Source organism: Phascolarctos cinereus, unplaced genomic scaffold, assembly GCF_003287225.1.
Source record: "Phascolarctos cinereus isolate Bilbo 61053 unplaced genomic scaffold, phaCin_HiC Scaffold_4;HRSCAF=312, whole genome shotgun sequence".
Classification (NCBI taxonomy): domain Eukaryota; kingdom Metazoa; phylum Chordata; class Mammalia; order Diprotodontia; family Phascolarctidae; genus Phascolarctos; species Phascolarctos cinereus.
In genome coordinates, this window is record NW_027555847.1 from 149,929,703 (window position 1) to 149,948,900 (window position 19,198).

A 19,198-nucleotide genomic window follows, 5' to 3' on the forward strand; every position below is an offset into this window, starting at 1 on the left:
CAGCTACTTGTATTTACCACCTGATCATTCAGTTGCCTCCTGGAAATTTTGCCTTTATCACCTTCAATTACTTTTTAAAAAATGTAATTGCAACCAACTCAGGGTCATTTCAGTGTTTCTTTCACCAGAAATTCATATAGAAGAGATATTTAAATAAAGACTCAATTTCTCCATTCCAAGGGTCAGGAAGGGAAGGGGGAAGCAGATGTTTGAATTATGCTTCATTACTTCTAAAACCTGTAATTTTGTCCTATCAATATTTATTTGGGCCATGACACCAGGGGGCAGTATTTTGAGGCTTATTGGTAAGCACCTGAATTGAGCTTAACTCCTTAGCTCATCATTTCTGCCTTTGGACTTATGGAAACAAGGAGGCTGGTAGTGACAGATAGTAGGGACGTAGAAGTCAAGGAAATGACAAAAAGTAGAAAGCCAGGTGGCACCATATTGCGCAGACCACTAGGTCTGGACTCAGGAACAGCTGAGTTCAAATCTATCTTCAGACACTTACTAGCTATGTTACCCTGAGCAAGTCACTTTACCTCAGTTTCTCATCTGTGAAATAGAGATAATATTAGCACCTTCTTCCCAAGGTTGTTTTGAGGATCAAATGAGATAATCTGCCTAAGTTCAGTGAGGGTATGTACTAGAAGACTTTCCTTCTTGGCAGGGCTTTTCAGAGCTTACTCTTCCCTAGCATAAAAATCCGAATGCCAGATTGAAAGTCTGTATGCTATCCATATATCATGATGAGGCACTTAGAGTGGGATGTTATGGAGGATCCAGATGATAGAAGCTGAAAACCTTTTTCTGAATATTTCTGAATTAGCAATTCTCAAAATGTAGTCTTCAGGGCTTCCCAAAACACTTTCGGGAGGTCCACAAAGTCAAAACTATTTTCATAATAATACTAATGTGTTATTTACCAATTAAAAATATTCTCTCATTTTTTAGTTATATATCTGTGTGAGGCCACATTTTCTTCATAAACTTCAACCAAAGCAACATATCACAACAGCTTGAATACAGAAGGAGATATGAGAATCCAGCTGTCTTCAATTAAAGAGATTTACAAAAATACATAAAACTATGCTATTGTTCTCACGAATTTTCTTGAAAGCAGTTTTTTATGAAAATATTTTATTTTTGTTACCATGTAATAGGTTTGCTATTTTTAAAATGAATTAATGAAAAATATTTTAAATGATCTATTTTGATTCAATTTAATATCGATATCAATGCATAATAAGTATTAATAGATATCACCTATATAAACAAAAGGTCTTTGAGGTCCTCAATAATTTTTAACAGTATAAAAGGGTCCTGGAACCAAAAAAGTTTGAGAACCACTGATTTAGATGCTTGAAAAGAACCTGGTTTAGGGAAACTAAGTATATTTGCCAAGAAAACTCCAATCCCAAATGAGGTCATGAGGAGTCAGCCACAACTGATAAGATTGAACAACAGCAACAATGACAACAGCAACAACGTACTATGAGGGCAGTGACTGTCTTTGCTTTTGTATTTCTATTCCCAGCACTTAGCATAGTGCCTAGTACACAACAAGTACTTAATAAATACTTTCTAATCTTATTTTCATTCACTCCCATACCTACAGTCCAGATCTATATCTTGAAATAACAATAGACTACGTGTTACTCCTTTATATCCTTTCCTATGCTCCTAAACAGACCTAACATTGCATGAATGTTGATGACGGTGATGCCAATTGCTTCTTGCACGTTGTCAAAGATATGGGGAAGGCTTGATTGGATATTTCTATGCTACTGTCTGGTTTAGTGGTAATGATCACATATGGCATGCAATTTAATCTGTGGGAAAATTAAATAAATATAGTCCTAGGATTGCACCAAAATTACTATCTGTGCAGTATATGATTCTGTATTTCCATTAGTCTAGTCTGGGATTTCAAAGAATAGAGCCTCTCAATGGGTTGATCTAACTCTGAGATTTATTGATAGTAAACAAACCAGAAAGGTGAGAAAAAGATACTAAGGAGAATGAACAAAGGATATTAAAGAGACATATGCCCAGAACATTTCATTATTCCCTTCTACACTCTCCTGCCCTCTCCCCTACACGCCCAGCATTTATTTGGGTTCTGAGAGATCATGGGTTCATGTAAATTGTCATGCTTTCCAGCAAAGACCAACTGTGCTAAAAATATCAATTTGGACCAGAGAGGCACAAAGCAGTTGGGTTTGGCACTTTTTTTTATCCTTAAGAGGTACACAAAGAAATGCTATCAATTCAATTCTACTGGCATCTATGAAGTATATATTCCTAGTACTGTTATTTGTTGCTATTAAAAATAACAAAACAAAAGCAGTCCTTTGCCTTTAAGGAATCTGCCTTCTAATGGGAGGAAACAACATGTACAAACATACCAATTATATGTAAGCCAGACAAAAGGTGCATTCAGGTTGGAACATCTTTGGCATCTTGGTGCACAATAGGAATCAACCATTCACATTTCTCAGCTTCTGCACAGACCAGAGGAGGAATCGATCCTGATAAGCCCTGCTTGAGCACTAGTCAAAAGTACCAAAATGCAACCTTTAACAAATAAAATGGTGCTGAGAACATGACTTTAAGCTAGCAGAAATATAACTTTCACAAAGCCAGGTTAGTTTAAACTCATTCAATTCAGTAGATACTAAACAAATGGAATCAGGAGCTAGAGAAAGTTTGAGGTAACTACGCCCATCCCTTTGTACAGGCGGACTCAGTGTGGGGGTCAAATAGCAAAACTAATGAACTTAGATTCCACGTGCTCCATCTTTTTTTCAGATGCACCATGTTGTCCTCTTCAGCAAGGCATTCTAATGGATTTCAGTCTCTCTTAGACCACCGAGCATTTCACTGGGGCAAAAGACTTCTTGGATTTACCGGTTCCTGTCTATCAAACTCTTGGGCAGTGGTTGTTTTCAAGGTATCTTGAAAGTGGCCAAGACTTCTTGTGCAAAGTCAATGAAAACTCTGTTTCCATTGTGCTAGAATATCTTGGAGCAGCATTTTGAGGCAAGAATTTTAAATGTTCACAGCCGCTTATAAATGAATGTGTGAGCAAGTAACAAAGATTGTTTCTGGGCTCTGGTAAATGGAGTTCAATCTAATTGCCCTTGGATGAAATGCCTTTGTGGAATATGAATTTAAAGACAAGTGACCTTGATTTTTGAGCTCTTTAAGGACTTTTTTTAGTAATTCTATTTTCAGCATAAGCCTATATCCACATATCTGCTTTGGGAGGGAGGGCAGAGAGCAGATGATCTGTGATTTCATCAATGTAGGGAAACCTTGGTATGAAAATTCCCTCTACCAATGCAGAAGTACAGATGATCTATAGCTTACAGTCTTTTTTTTTGGGGGTGCAATTGGGGTTAAGTGACTTGCCCAGGGTCACACAGCTAGTAAATGTCAAATGTTTGGTTCGAGGCCAAATTTGAACTCAGGTCCTCCTGACTTCAGGGTCAGTGCTCTATCCACTGCACCACCTAGCTGCCCTATAGCTTACTGTCTGAGAGAGACTCCTGGGGCACTGAGAAATTTAGCAACATGTTGGTGGTTACTACACAGCTGGCATGACATAGCTAGAGGCTGGCCTTTAACCAAGGTCTCCCTGACCCAAAGGTCAATTATCCTCTATTAAAGCAGTCTACTTCTTATCTATATCATGAAGCCCCAGATGTATCTTCATTTACTTATTTAATTGGGTTCCCAATGAAGTTGAGTGGGAAAGGGATATCCCTGCACAGCTTATAGAACATGATTCTGGAATGGAGAAGAGAATGTAGAGGCCCCCTGTGGGACTATGTGAATAGAGCTTTGGAAAGGAGAGGCAGATTAATTACTGCTTTGAGAGAGGACACGTTGTTCCAGACACTCATGAAGACATACTCCAGATATGTGGAGAGAGATGGACTTTGGAGGGAGACATGACTTTCCCACATGTGACTTATTTCCAGCTTAACTCATGGAGACTTTGGGGAATTTCCTCTTAGGTAAGATCGAGGCCTCTCTCTTGGTGGAGCTGAGATTGCAACTCACTCTTGTTTACAGAGCTCATTCACTTCAGTATATTTTCTGGTTATATTCTAATGTCTATAACTTCTCTGGTTTCTGCTTGCTATTTGCTGGGATGAATGGGTTTACTCACTGTTCAGTATTTGAGAAGGTCTTTTATACAACTAGCATTTGGCAGGAAGAGGTGAAGCCAGTGAAGATAAATTTAGAGTACCCTCTCCCTTTAAGGGATAATGACCAGAGGAGGCTATTGGCTTTTGAATAAAAATAAATGTGCCTAAACCAATAACACCTAGGTGAGCAGTTAGATAGAATTCTACTCTAATACCCCATTCTTTCAGGGAGAGCAAAACATCCAGATGCATAGTTCCTCCTAACACCCTCAAGTCAGGAATCACAGTCTTCTTTAGAGGGGGATGGGCAAAATTCCAGAATTATGTGTCTATACTTGCTATTGAGCTATCTGTAAATACATTTAGATAGCCTACATGGACATACATGTCTTACATGAGCTATACACAGCTCAAACTTAAACACTTCACAATATCTATTTCCTCCCTTCCCCCAGTGCCATTTTTTTTTGGGTGGCACCTTTTTTATCTAGGAAAAGTAAGGTTAAACTGTACAGTATACGAAGTCATGGCCTTTTTAGGGGAACTTTGTTTTTTGATACTCTAACAGGTTCGGGGGGAGACACATTAATTTCAAATGCTGCTTCCTGGATTATCACAAGAATCTTCATTACAGAAGTACAACAATCACAGAGAGTGGTTATTTGTCCCATCCTGAAGAGATGAGCAGCTCCTTGCCATAAGACTTCTACCTGCCAGTGACTCATTCTTCAGGAGGCTGAGCTTATTGATTCATACAAATTTTGCTAGGAAACAGTGGAGACTGTTCAACCCATCACTTCAGGCTGAAAAAAAAAACAGTACCAACTAGCCTGGGTTATACACTAGAAGCTTACTCTCCTTCATAAACTAATGGATAGGGGCAGCTAGGTGGTATGGTAGGTAGAACACTGGCTCTGGAGTCAGAAGGACCTGAGTTTAAATCCGACCTCAGATTCTTGACACTTACTAGCTGTGTGATCCTGGGCAAGTCACTTAACCCCAACTGCCAAAAACAAAACAAACAAACAAAAAAACTAATGGATGACAAATTCCTGTATTACAGATTGTTCAGTCATGTCTGACTCTTCATGACATCCTTTGAGGCATTCTTGGCAAAGCTACTGGAGTATTTTGTCATTTCCTTCTCCATTTAACAGAGTTAAATGACTTTCCTAGGGTCACCCAGCTAGCAAGTATCTGAAGCCAGATTTAAACTCAGGTCTTCCTGACTCTAGGCCTAGCACTCTATCCACTGGGTCACTGAATTCCAAAGCATCTTCTTCCAAGATTCATCTGATACACTATTCTGGAATCAGAGCCTTATCACAGATAAAACTATTGCTCACAGTCTCATGAACATACCATTCTAGGGGTCTGCTTGAGTCGGCTCTATTGTCAAATTTTCAGAGTGAGCATTTACGCCTCTGGAATCTAGAAAGCACTACAAATCAGGGCTTGATTTATTGTTTTCTTGATTGGCTAGACTTAAGAAAGGGATGGAAAATATTTTAATAATGCATATGAAACTCAAGAGTATGTCCTCTGTACTATATTTTTCACTGAATTGGTTATGAAACATTTTCCTGCCATTAACTCATAAAAATGTAAGAAAAATGTTATTTTTTAAACAGATGTTCCATACAAGGCATTCATAACATCCAAACTATGTAGAGCGAATAGCTTTTGAAATAGGGTGACCTGGTAGAAGAAATCAAAACCATGTGGGGACAGGAAGAAGTATGTAATATTTGGTCATTCTGTCTACTACTGGAATTACCCTGACGATGCTTTCAGTAGGGTGATAGAAGATTATATACCTGTGCGGTAATCTGCTCAACATTAAACATAAGGAAAAACAATAACAGGATTACGACCTGTCCCAGAATTGTTTCTATTTGAACTGCATCAACTATAAGGAGAAGAATGAGGGAAAAATAATCAAATCCATATGGGAACAGCATGAGGTACCTATCATACCCATCATCCTTTCTGCTACTGTAGTTGTCTTGAAGATTATTTCAGTGAAACTACAGAAGAGGATCTTACATCCCAATATTTTTATTCAATTACACAAAAGCAGTTATTTCATCCACCTGTGCAATAGCCCATAGAACGTTAAAAGTAAAAGAATAATGGAGAGAATTTTTTCAGACCATATCCATCTGAACTCCATCAAATGAGATGAGAAGAATGATTTACTATAATAATAGTAATTCAACTATAGCGCTTTAAGGTTTGCAAGGTGTTTTGCATCCATTATTTCATTTGATCACTGATTTAGTACCTATGTGGCACTGGTTTCTATACAGAAACTTCTGAATGGAATCTGCCTCTTATAAATCTACAAACACCAGCCCAACGAGGAACTGATAATTATGGTTATAGGAAAAGTGTGTGGTGTGTGTTTAGTCCAATAGAGACATTCAACCACTCTCAGCTACTTGAAAAAGTGAAGGCAAAGAAAGGAGGAGGGAGAGAGGGGGATAGAAAGAAAGCAAGAAAACCCTCTTGTATAAAAGAGCCAATCATCAGGTGACATCTCTGGCACTAACATTTAGTAACTGATAATTGCTGTAACTAGGACCATCGAGCTTTGCAAATATTATCCAGTAAATTTTAATTAGCACCCAGGGGATTGAAGAGTTTCCGAATAAGCTCTTGGGAGGCTCTTCCCCAACCACTGGCAGAGTGTGCTGAGTAATTTTAGATCAGCTTGCCTGTCAGAACGGATCAGTGTCATCTCGCCACTTATCCTGAGGAAAATGCACCTGCTTCTACATGGAAATAAGGTGCATTATCTGCCAATTTGTGCTGCTTATTCTCCCTGCTGCCCAGGTTTGACGAGTGGGGAGTGCAAGGGACTGGATTATCCCTAAATTAGGGAGATGTGGCTGAGAAAGCAAAGAGAAGGCTACCTGACATTTGAGAGCGGCATTATAGGGCATTCATTGTCTTGAACTTCCTCTCTGACTTGTCTTGGCTGTGTCCTGCCCGACCTGGCTTCTCGCCAATCACCTTCTTGATTGGGAAATATTTCTTCCCTCTTTTCTTGGACTTTCTCTTGAGAGATGGTAATATTCCACGAATGAGATGATGTAGGACTATTTAATCTGTGTAAAGGTGATGCTGCAGCAAATTAAATGGATGCCATTGTATTAAATATTTCACAGTGAAGTAGGATAACTTTTCTTTTCTCCTTTCTATGGAGGCAATTGTAATGTTTAGAATGGAAGAGCATACCGTAGCCTTGTATCAAGCAATATATGTGTGGGTTTGTGTGTGTGTGTGTGTGTGTGTGTGTGTGTGTGTGCGTGTGTATTTAATATAAAGGGAGATGGATCCACAAAAAAGATCAGTTCAGGGCACAGCAAATCAGAGGCAATTTGATTCAGTTAAATTGATTGTATGATGAGGTTTGCTTTTTTTCTTTTCTTTTTTTCTTTATTTAATGGAGAGAAGTAAAACAATATGCAAGATTTGATTCACCTGTTTTTAAAGTTAACATGAGAATAGGGGACATAATTTTTTTCAATAAATACCAGAAATATTTTAAGATACACTTTAATTTCATATCAAGGTGAGAGGGAATCAGAGATGGAGAGAAAGGGTGATACTAAGGAAAGGGAAAGAGGTAAAAGAAGGGAAGAAAGAAGAGGGAGGATGGAAGGGTTGGGGAAAAAACCATGGAGTGGGATGAGGACGGAGGAGGAAGAGAAGTAGAGGCAGGAAGCAAAGGTGAAGGAATGGGGAATGGATAAGGTGAGGGGAAGAGAAAAGAGAGATCAGGGAAGGAGAGGGAGACTGACAGACAAAGAGACTGACAGACAAAGAGACAGGTAGAAGAAGGAAATGTGAGTCTCAATCAAGTTTTGTGGTATGAGACCAGTAAATACTTTCTGTCCCACTCAGCTGTTCTCTGGGACTGTGAGGTTTAAAGCATTAACACTGACTTTAAAATGCTAGTTAGCTGATCAACCAATGCTCAACTACTTTTATGCCTAAGCTTCCTTCTGAATGGGATAAAGGAAAATAATCTAAGTGGGAAGAATTATCCATTTGTTTCCAGTTGAGAGAAGAACCCATCAGGTCCTAGCCAGAAGTTTATAGCCCTTGCCAGAGTCCAGGATCTCAACTTCATTTTGATTTTAACAGCCATCCGATTCAAGGCATACATGTTAAACTCCTGCTGTGTATAATCATTACATAGTAATTGGGTAAGCCAGAAGACTTCTGGCCAAATGTTCGTTATGTATATCAGTCTACTTCATTTTCTTCTATGGGTAAATAAGTTGCATTTCTAGTAGCCCATCATTCTGCAAACTAGGGAATTCCCATTTAATTAATTAGAGATCATGCATTTTTCTCTCTAGGTTAGGAGTAGGTACACTTATTCATACATAGGGAAAAGGAAAAGATGTATTAAATAACTTATGTGCCAATCACTGTGATAAGTACTTTACAATTATTAACACATTTGGTCCTCACAACTCTGGGAGATAGTTGCTATTATTATCTCTATTTTATAGTTGAGTAGACTGAGACAAATAGTGGTTAAATGACTTGCCCAGGGTCACATGTTTCCTATGTGTCTGGGAAAGACTTAGAACTCAGATCTTTTGGACTCCAGGCTTAGTGCTCCATCCACTGTGCCACCTAGCAATAAAGAGGTGAGTTTTTGAAAAAGGAAAAGAAATGGAAAGGGATTTTTTTCTTGGTAACCTGAAAATAATTTGCTTTTTTTCCTTGAAAACAAAGATGTAGATATCTTTGTGCAGGTCCTTTTTCTTTATGGTTTTGGTTAAGTACAGGAAACAGAATTTAAGAATTTCTTATTCCGCATAATTTTACTGAAAGGCAGACTGGGATATATGATAGAAAGTTGGCCATAGAAGTAGAAAGTAGAAAGTAGAAGTAGAAAGTAGAAAGTAGAAGTAGAAAGACTTGGATTCCAGACTTGTCTCTGATTTATTTTAGCTGTGTGACCATGGGCAAGTCATTTAACTTCTTGGTACCTTCCAGGTAACTATAGGATTCTAAATTATAGACCAGCTGCCTAGCTACAGTGGTGGAAGAAGTTTCCATACCAGGATTTGGAGGGAGTTTCTGTACCAGAATTACATACCCTATACTGACATAACAAATCTAGACTAATAATAATAATAATGATAGTAATAAAAATAAACATCCCAAACTCCCTAAAACTCTTGCTGATTTGTGTGACAATTCAATGGGTTCCCATTAGTGTCACAATTACTGAAGAAACAGTGTAGAAAAATGGAAAGAACAGTGGATTTGGATGTAGGGGATCTGGATTTGAATTCTGCAATAGAAACTTACTATCTGTGTGACCCTGGGCAAATCATAACCTTTTGCAGGCCTTAGTTTCTTCATCTTTAAAATTGGGATAGTAATTCTTATATTGCCTGTCTCACAGGGTTATCTTGAGAAAACCTTAAAGCATATGTAGGGTATTGGTTAGGGGAATTCCCTAATTAATTCATTAAGGTTGGAAGGCGGTGAATCCTTTTATAGTTATACCCCATGGAAGGTGTATAACTGGAGCATTTGCACCTCCTTGAGAAGATTAAGCAAGTGTCCTGTGCCACAGCATTGTGACCTATTCATTCCTTTTGAAGAAGAGCAATGTGTCTTAGTGATTGGGAATGATATGGATAGCTTTCATAAAGTCCAAGCTGCCATTTTGTTATAAGAGAGAGTCTTTATTGCAAAGTTATTTTTTTAATTGTTGTTGTTTTGGAGTGTGTGTATGTGTGTGTGTGTGTATTAGCATTTTTAATTTGATTTTGGTAGTTTTCCTTAGAAAGCTGAGCTTAGCCCCCAAAACTGAAGAGCTAATATTGGGAGTGGCTTCTAGAGAGTGGGGGAATTTACATATCCTCACAGTTTTCTCCTTATCCTCCCCAGTCGCCAAAGGCAGCAAAAGGAAGTGGTGAAGACTCTCAATCCCATGACCCAAAAGAAGATGGAGCTATGTGCCCAGACCTCCTGGACAGACAAGGAAAAGATTTTCTAAACAATTCAAGTTCCTTAAAAGTTTTGAGGCCTCAATTTCAAGAGTTCTGGGGCCAATATTTCTAGGGAGAGAAGTGTGAGTTCCTAGATAATGTTGGCCCTTTGGAGAGAAGGTCACACCTGTGGAGCAAAGACCTGGTGTTGGTCTTTAGCTAGCTACTGCAATAAGCTTTCTGATAGAAACTAGTCTAATAGAAAAAGATTTTCCTCTTTAGCAACCTTGATTGTCTTTGTGGGGCATAGGCTGTATTCAGGGAAGACTTTTACCTCTGGTGTGAGGGCTGCTGAGCCCTTTTCCAGGCTGCTTTCCACCTTTGGTGTCCACCTGTTCCACCTAACTCTCACCTATGGCTCCAATAAGCTGTAGCATGAGCAACAGCCATACCCTGTCGGCACACAGGCTAAGCCAACTTGAAGGTAACCGAGATTATGAAAGCAGCTGAAGCATGTGCTGTGGGGCGCTTAGGGCTTGGTTAGACATCAAAGGCGCCAAGGTCATCCACTGCATTTTGAGCCATCACCAGTCACCTTGATTCTGTCCTGCCACTGGACTGTGATGACTCTGGAGGAGTTTGGCTGACGACTTCGTGCACCTCTGACTTATTTAAATCCAATTTATACAGGAATCAAAAGACATCACCCATACCATTTTACCTATCTCAGAGTCCTGTGGCGATGAGCAAATGACAAAGCAGCAGATGCACATACACTGGGAGCTGTGGTCACAATCCTGCATGCAGTCATCTCAGGCCATAGGGTCATTTTCTCACTGGAAGCAGCAGTGGGATTCAGCAGCCCCCTGAATGTCTGAGAAGCCTTTTAAGGATCACCCTGCTTACCTCCTGGTGTGAGGAAGGGGCTACAAAAGGGGCCTTAAAATTTGTCTGCTTACCCAACAGCAGGCAGGAATCCCACTCTGAGGTCAAGACACAAAAAAAAATGTCCAAAAGCATCTGCAAAAAGATTCTACTCACCATCAGCACATGGAATGTGCGCATACTTATAGACAACACAAAATCCAGTAGACCTGAAAGACAAACAGCTCTTGTTGCAAGAGAACTCAGGAGGTATCACATCCAAATAGCAGCCCTGAATGCAACAAGGTTGGCAAATGAAGGCCAGCTTACTGAAATTGTAGCTGGATATGCATTTTTTTCTGGAATGGCTGCAGTGGAGGGGAGCACCGCAAAGCTGGTGTAAGTTTTGCAAACAAAATTAATCTAGTCAACAAGTTTGTATGCCTACCAAAAGGAATGAACCACTGGCTTATGATAATGTGATTGCCATTTGCAGGAAAACGTCACACCACTATCATCAGTGCTGTGTGCTCCTACCATGATGAACCCTGATGAAGTCTTATCATAAATGCGTCAAAAGAGAATACACTTATAATTCTGGGTGACTTTAATGCTAGAGTAGGGTCAGACTACCAGACTTGGCAGGAAGTCCCAGGGAGAAATAGAGTTGGAAATAACAACAGCAATGGTCACTTACTACTTAAGAACTGTGCACCATATGACCTTCTCATCATCAACACTGTCTTCCATTTACCTAAACACAATAAAACTTTGTGGATGCACCCTTGCAGCAAACATTGGCATTTAATAGACCATTGTGATTGTAAGGAGAAGAGACAGACAGAATATGAGAGTGATGAAGGCAATGTGTGGTGCAGAATGCTGGACTGATCATAGGCTTATCCTCTCCAAGCTAAATATTCACATTCAACAAAAGTGATTCCCCCAAGGCAAAATGACTACCAGAAGAATTAATGTCAGCAGATTAGAGCTTTTCTCTGAGTGGAAACAATTTGTTGTTAACTTGGAGGGAAAGTTAGCCAACACACAGTAGGCAACAGTGGAGCAGAGAAGGATTGGGCAGCTTTCAGAGATTTGGTGTGTAGCACTGCATTTGCTCATCTGTGTCAGAACACTAGCAAACACCAAAACTGGTTTGAGGAAAATGATGGGGAAATTCAGAAGCTGCTAAATGAAAAATGAGAACTCCACAGGGTTTACCAGCAGGATAGTTCATCCCTCTACAAAAAGGCAGCATTTAATTCTATCAAGATTAAAGTACAAACAAAGCTTAGAGAGATGCAGGATTCTTTGCAGATGAAATTTAATTTTATACTGATAGTAAGAATTCAAAGCACTTTTATGATGCCCTGAAGGCTATTCATGAGCCAAAGACCTATGGTGCATCTCAACTACTCAGTGCTGATGGAGTCACATTGATTAGTGATAACGACATGATCCTAGAGAGATAGGCTGAACACTTTCATAGTGTTCTCAACAGACCATCATCAATCAATGCTGAGGCCATTGACCATTTATCTCAGATTGAAGTCAATCCCTCCCTACCTGAAGTTCCAGTGAAGAAGAGGTTTTGAATGCCATTAGGCTCCTTTTATGTGGCAAAGCATCTGGTGCTGATTCCATTCCAGCTGAGATTTACAAGGTAGGGGGTCCATTGCTCATACAAATGCTGATTGAAATTTTCCAAATTATATGGCAAGAGGAGGTTATCCCCCAGAAGTTCAAGGATGCCTCCATTGTCCATCTCTATAAAGGTAAATAAAATAAATTGTCCTGTGACACCTCTCGCTTAGTCTTTGCTGTCAAGATTCTTGCCAGAGTCCTCCTTAATAGACTGATCCTTCATCTGGAAGATGGTCATCTACCTGACAGCCAGTGTGGCTTCAGCAAGGGCAAAGGAATAGTCGATATGTTTTTTGCTGACTGAAAACTCCAGGAGAAATGCCAGGAGCAGAATAGATGTCTGTACACAATGTTTGTAGATCTGACCAAGGCCTTTGATACTGTTAGTCATGAGAGCTTATGGAAAATCATGGCAAAATTTAGTTGCCTGGAGAACTTCATTAGCATTTCATGTCAATTTCATGATGACACCCTTACACGGTTTCTGGGTAATAGACAATGCTCTTGTGCTTTCCCTGTCACGAGTGAAGTGAAACAAGGCTGTGTGCTTGCTCTCATTTTTTTTTGCATGATGTTTTCAGCCATGTTGTCAAATGTTTTCAAAGAATGAACACAGTATCAAGGTTACCTACTGCATTGCTGGTAAATACTTTACCTTGAAAAGGCTACAAGCCAGGACCAAAATGGAAAGAGTGTTGGTGCATGATTTTCTGTTTGCAGATGATTGTGCACTCAATGCAGCCTCTGAAACTGAGATGCAACAAAGTATGGATCAATTCTCTGCTGCTTGTGCTAATTTTGGCCTAACAATTAGCACCAAAAAAACACAGGTGCTCCATCAGCCACCTACTACACCATCCAGACATGAAACCATTAGTTACAGCAAATGGAGAAGTTTTGAATGCTGTGGATAAGTTCACTTACTTTGGTAGTGTTTTTTCCAGGGATGTACACAGTGATAATGAGGTTGATGCATGCATTGCCAGAGCTAGCTCAGTGTTTGGAAGGCTTTGAAGGAAAGTATGGGAGAGAAGAGGTATTAGATTGACTACCAAACTGAAGGTCTATAGAGCCATTATACTGATGTTATTGTTGTATGCCTGTGAAACCTAGACAGTATACCAGTGCCATGTAAGGAAACTGAATCACTTCCATTTGAATTGTCTTAGGAAGACTCTGAAGATCACCTGGCAGGATAAGATGCCAGACACTGAGATCCTTTCTTGAACTAAACTGCCAAGCATGCGAACTCTGCTTCAAGAGAGTGCAGCTCCAGTGGGCAGGTTACATTCTTTGAATACAAATGTACACTTGCCAAAAAGATTATTTTATGGAGAACTCACACAGGGCAAGCATTCACATGGTGGTCAGAAGAAGTGGTACAAGGACACTCTCAAGGTCTGTCTTAAGAACTTTGGAATTTTATTGTGTGACATGGGAGACACTGGTACAGGACCACTCAGCATGGCATGCCCACATCAGAGAATGTCCTGTGCTCCATGATCAAAGCAGAATTGAAACAGCTCAAAGGAAATATAGGGTACACAAATTTAGGGAATCCACCCCAGAAGTTCACATGGAGTATTGCGCCCAACCTGCGGTAGAGCATTCCAAACTCTTCTTGGTCTGATCAGTCACAGTCGGACACACTGAAACTTGACTCCGGTATGGTGATGTCACTTTGGTTCTCTTTGAGAACGAAGGACAACAACCAATCAATTGTCCTTGCATAGAGATCCCAATCCTTTAGGTCAGAGGTCCTCCTAGTACACCCAGGGATCCTCAAGACCCTTTCAGGGGACAAAAGAAGTCAAAACTCTTTTCATAATAATACTAAAATGTATTAATTTTTAATACAATAAATATTGATAGAAAAAACCCACATAAACACAAGCTCTCTGGGGTCCTCAATATGTTTTTTTTTTTCAACAGCAAACAGAAGGAAATTTTCTTCACCATGGCAAAAAAGGATATTCTACAAGGATAGTACACTGGGGACACCTCAACTTGATTCAGCTGAGGGAAAGTTCTCTGATTTACCAGCCAAGCCTCCAAGTCCCAGTGCTTCTACAAGTCGCTTTAATTTTTTAAAGAATTTTTAAGAGTGCAAAGGGGACCCAAGAACAAACATTTTGAGAACTACTACTGCTCAGGATAATTCCATAAGGCTGGGGCCTTTGTAGGCTCCTAAGAGTAAAAGTGGGACAAATTGGAATATTAGGAATTGCTTCTTTAGCAACCCAAAGTTATGTCCCTCTGGAGTGTATATAAACCCTTAGGATAGTACCATAAAGCTCATGACCACAAAGCTAGCACTTGTTGGAAGTGAAAAAAGCATTCAGTTAAATATTGGGGTATTGCCTCTCTAGCATCCACACATTCATATCTTTTCCTTGGAGAATCCAAACCACAGAATGGCACCTTGAATCTAGGGGACAGATCTCTGAGATGAAGATGAGACACCCCAGAAAGAGGAGGAGAATTGTATTAACTGATTATGAAGTAAGTTCATTGTGTCTGCATTCTGTCTTTAGAATTAAAAAACCAAGAACGCCCCTGCTATATGTATACATTGTTACCTTGAGTGCTCACCTGAAAACCATGGACCCTTTTCTTGCTTCATTGGAGATCTAGACACTAGCTATGTTCTGTGATTACTGGAGAAAACTCAGCATGGGCAAAATAGGTCAAAGAGATATATTTTTTTCAAAAGTTGTCTAACAATGAACCTGACCTGTATATGCCCAGATCTTAGAGTACTGGGCTGTGGATTTTTTCTTAAACCTTTCATGTTACAACCGCATATAAAATCTGACAGCCTTACTACAGGAATCCATTTTCTCTGGAGTTTCTTAAGTATGTTTTAACTGAGTTACACTGACTCATGTCTACATGAGTATTTATTTATTAAGAACCTACTGTGCATCTAGCGTCTTACATTCTTGTCATCATAAAGTTTATGGATCAATTGGGAAGACAAGAATTATGATAAGGGGTCAGCTAGATGGTGCAGCGGATAGAGCACTGGCCCTGGATTCAGGAGGACCTGAGTTCAAATCCGGCCTCAGACACATAACACATACTAGCTGTGTGACCCTGGGCAAGTCACTTAACCCCATTGCCTAGCCAAAAGGAAAAAGAAACCAAAAAAAAAAAGAATTATGATAAGCAAATAGAAAAAAATACAGGATTGGAAAGCAGTGCCTTACTTATTCATCAGGTATTTTACTGAATTATAGAATATCAGAACTGCATTGAGTCCAACATGAATTTGAATAAGAATTGATGCCTATTTCCAAATTGTTCTCCAGAATGGTTAAATCAATTCACCAGCTGTTGATTAGTGTACCTATTTTCCCTCATCTTCTCTAGCATTTGTCATTTCTGATAGGTGTGAAGTGTTACCTTAGATTTGTTTTAATTTGCATTTCTCCAATCAGTATTGATTTAGAGCATTTTTTTTCAGATGACTATAGTTAATATATTGTCATCCACTTCAACAATGTCCTCTCTTCCTCATTCCAATCTCTTAACCTTCTGCTGTTTCAAAACTACAAACCCTCAGGCTTGGATATTCACTCCCAGTTGGCCAAATGCTGCTGAAGGAATCCACAAGATTATTCCATCTATTACTTCATTGTCTATAGTACCTTTTAGCTTACTATTTTCCCTGATTATCTCTTTTAATTATGTCTATTTTTGCTTTTGCTTTGTCTGAGATTATGATTGCTACCCCTGCCTTTTTTCCTTCAGCTGAAACATAATAGACTGCTCCAACCCTTTGTTTTAACTCTGCTGTGTCCTTCTGTTTCAACTGTGTCTTTTGTAAACAGCATATTGTTGAATTCTGATTTCTAAACCATTCTGTTATCTGCTTTTGTTTTATGGGTTAGCTTATCCCATTCATATTCATAGTTATGTTTACTAACTATTTCCCTCTGTCTTATTTTTCCAATTTTTTCTATTTATCTTTCTTTTTCTATTTTTATCACGTCCCTCTTCAAAAGTCTGTTTTACTTTGACCACTGTCTCCCTCAATCTGCCCTCCCTTGTATTATACCCCGCCCCCATATCTCTTATCCTCTTCCCCTCCTATTTCCTTATTGGATAAGATAGATTTCTATACCCAGTGGAGTGTGTGTGTATGTATATATATATATATATATATATATATATTCTTCCCTCTTCAAATGACAGAATGACAGTAAGGTTCAAACACTGCCCACCCCTGCCCTATTTGCCCCTCTACTGTCAAAGCTCTTCCTTGTACACCTCTGTTATATGAGAAAAATTTCCCCTATTCTACCTCTCCCTTTCTCTTTTTTGCAGTTCATCTATCTTTCTTTTTCTTTCTTTCTTTCTTTCTTTCTTTCTTTCTTTCTTTCTTTTTCTTTCTTTCTTTCTTTTCTTTCTTTTTCTTTCTTTCTTTCTTTCTTTCTTTCTTTCTTTCTTTCTTTCTTTCTTTCTTTCTTAGATAATCCCAACATAATTGATTCATACACATGCCCTTTATATAGACTCCTTCTAACTGGCTTAACAACGATAAAGTTCTTAGGAGTTACATGTATCATCTTCAAGATGGGAATATAAACACTTTAAATTTATTGAGTCCCTTATGGTTACTCTTTCATGGTTACCTTTTTATGCTTCTCTTGAGTCTTGTGATTGAATGTCAAAGTTTCCATTTATCTCTGTTCTTTTCATTAAGAATGTTTGAAAGTCCTCTATTTCATTAAATATTCTTCCCCCCCCCCCCTTGGAGATTAATACTCAGTTTTGCTGGGTAGGTGATTCTTGGTTGTAATCCTAGTTCCTTTGCTTTATGGAATATCATATTCCAACTCTTCACTTCTTTGATGTCAAAGCTACTAAATCATGTGTAATCTTAACTGTGGCTCCATGATAATTGAATTGTTTCTTTCTGACTGCTTGAAATATTTTCTCCTTGACTTGGCAGCTCTGGAATTTGGCTATAATATTTCTGGGGATTTCCATTTTGGGATCTCTCTCAGAAAGCAGTGACCACAGCTCTCCACTTTCCTCTCCCACTATTAAATCTTTCTTTAAGTAAGCCAGGATTTTTTTCTGGCCTTGGTATATTCTTTCAATTTCTATTTTACCCTCTCAATCTAAGATATCAGGGTAGGTTTTTTTTTTATAATTTCTTGAAATATGATGTCTAGGTTTTCATTTTGATCCTGGCTTCCAGGTAGTCCACTAATTCTTAAATTATTTTTTTTGCTTACTATTTTTTAGGTCAATTGCTTTTCCAATGAGGTATTTCATATTTTCTTCTATTTTTCATTCTTCTGACTTTGTTTTATTGTTTCTTGAAATCTCATGGCCATTAGCTTCAAGTTGCTCAATTCTAATTTTTAGGGAATGATTTTCTTTAGTGAACTTTTGTATCTCTTTTTCCATTTGTTCTATTCTGCTTTTTAATAGTTATTTTCTTTAGTGGATTTTTATACCTCCTTTTCCATTTGGCCTATTCACTTTTTTTTGGCCTATTCACTTTTAAAGGAGTTCTTTTTTCAGTGAATTTTTGTACCTCTTTTAACATTAGGCCAATTTTTTTTAAAAGATGTTATTTTCTTGACTATTTTTGTGCCTTTTTTAAAAACCAAGCTGTTAATTTTCTTTTCATAATTTTCTTTCATCACTCTCATTTCCCCCCAATTTTTCATCTACCACTCTTATCTCTTTATTTAACTATTCCTTGAATTTTTGCTAGCATTGAGTCCAATTGGCATTTTTCTTTGAGACTTTGCTTGTAGCTGTTTTCACATTGTTGTCTTCTAAGTTTATGCCTTGATCTTTTTTGCCACCATAATAGATTTTTATGGTCAAGTTCTTTTGTGTTGTTTGTCCATCTTTCCAGGTTATTTATTCATTTTGAACTTTCTATTAAAGTTGGACTTTGCTCATTTAGGGCTGTCTTAAGCTTAAGGCTTTTTTGTGCTACTGTTTTCAGTGCTAGTTCTTGGGAGTCTGTAAGTTTTCAGTGCTTCTAAGTTGGTGTGATTGAAAGAGAAGTGTGGTCACTGCTTTCCTGATCTGCTCTGTGGTCTTTATCCAGGAAGACCCCTGCTCTCTTTCAGACACAAATGCTAGTGTTCCTCTTGGTCCTGCTCTCCTTCAATCTCAAAAACTATCACTCCTCTTGGTCTTGGAAATGTGACCAGATTCCCTGCTCCCATGTGACTGACCACAAGTGCTCCTCTCTGTCCCAGAACTGAAACCCAGAACTGTTTGTGGGCAATAGAGTTGCCAATCAGTTCCAGCTGCACCCATTGCTGGAAAAAAGTCTCCTGTAATTTCTTTCTAACCAGTTGTCCAACTCTCTTGCCATCTCTGGGCTGAGAACTTCCAAAGCTGCTGTCACGGCTATTGTTGCTGTCACAGCCACCTCCAAGGCCCACTGCTAGTGCTGCCATTTCTCCCTAGTGACATAGCTGTCTCCTGCAGACCCCCTAGGTTTTTATTGTTGGGAAAAAATGTGTCACTCTGACCTTTTGTTGGCTTTGTCACTCCAACATATCATTTGAGGCATTATTTTAAAGTTGT